Source organism: Arachis ipaensis, chromosome B02 (assembly GCF_000816755.2).
Source record: "Arachis ipaensis cultivar K30076 chromosome B02, Araip1.1, whole genome shotgun sequence".
NCBI lineage: Eukaryota > Viridiplantae > Streptophyta > Magnoliopsida > Fabales > Fabaceae > Arachis > Arachis ipaensis.
In genome coordinates, this window is record NC_029786.2 from 2,831,933 (window position 1) to 2,833,664 (window position 1,732).

The window sequence follows — 1,732 nt, forward strand, 5'->3', positions numbered from 1 at the left end:
GATCACTGGATTAGTTTACCTAACTATAAACAGAAAACAAGGTTTTAAAGGGCTATGCTACACATTTAAGTATTTTTTTTATCTAAGTTTTATTTAAGTAGGTCAAATATCAACAAAAATCACTCTTATTAAAAGATTATCATTACACGCGCTTTTTCTTTTTCTTCTTTGCTACGCTTCTTCATCATCTTCTTCTTTTTCTTTCAAGTACACACATATGTCATCTTTTTCTTCTTTCAAATTTACATATACCTCCTTCTCCTCCTCCTCTTCACGCATGCAGATTCTTCTTTTACTCCTCCTCGTCGTCCTCCTCCTCTTCTCCTCTTTCGTTATCATCATCACCAACAACACAAATTATTTTTTCAATTAAATTGAATGGAATGCAATTGCTAAATTGAATTGAATTAAATGGACGCAGGTGTTCTGAATCTGAATTGAATTGAATTAATAATCTCTAAATTATAGACAGAGGTGTTTCGAATTTGATTTTATATAATGGATTATGTATAATGGATTATGTTTTGTTCACTCAGTACTATACAATTATTTCACCATGAGTACGTGTTCGGTTCATTATGAAGAAAGCTGTTCGAATTTGAATTTAAATAATGGATTATGTTTCGTTCATTTAGTACTATACAATTGTTTCACCATAATAATATGTTTGGTTCATTTTTGTTTTGTACAATTCAAAACTCTTTCTCCTTATCTTCTACTGCTTCTTCACCAGGGAGAGAAGGAGAAAAAGACAAAAAAAAATACAATAAAAATGGGGAGGAGGAACGCGAAGAAGAAGACGCTCCGTGAAGCGTGCAGAAGAGAAGAAGCGTGAGAAAAGAAGAAAAATGGAAAAAGCGCATGGCCTAAAATTGCTTGGATGAGCTTAGATGACAAAATTATTTGGATGTGGAGAATATCTTAAATTTTTAATTGTTTTATGTCTTATGTTTTTAACTTTATCCTTCGTAAATAACTTTTTCTCCTTTAAATATTTAATATGTTAAATGAATATTCATTTGCTTACAAGTAATATTTAATTAATTTTTAGGGTAAAATATTAAATTGATTTTCTTTATTTGGATGTAATTATATTTTTGTCTTTAAGATTTAAAGTGTCCTATTTGAATTAAAAAAAAATTATTTTGCTTGAATGTAGCATACCGTGAAGTCAAAGTTAAATAATTAACGGAATGTCTTACATGACTGCAGTACAAGAATAAGGTGGATAATTTAAAGAACAAATACAAGCTCCTAAGACATAAATGGTTGCATCAATACATTTATTTATCATTTTTTTTACAATTTAAATGAAATATTTTCTATAAAACTAAGGAGAATGATAAATAAATTTTGATACATCCACAGTTGATTTTGTGCCTTTGGAGTTTATACTTGTTCTCCAAATTATCGACCTTGTTCTTGTACTACTGTTATGTAGGGCATTCCGTTAATTATTTAACTTCCTCACGGTAGAATTACATTGAAACTAAATGAAACTTTTTTAGATTCAAATATGACATTTTAAACCTTAAAAAGTAAAACAAAATTACACCCAAACGTAAAAGACCAATTTAATACTTTACCCTAATTTTTAATATATTAGTTTTACCCGCTTTGATTGACTGCTTTTTTCTGATAATACTAAAAAACTTCGAATATGATTAGTTAAAATTTTACTTGCTTCTTACTATACTATACTTATATATAATATAAGAAAACTTTTAAATAA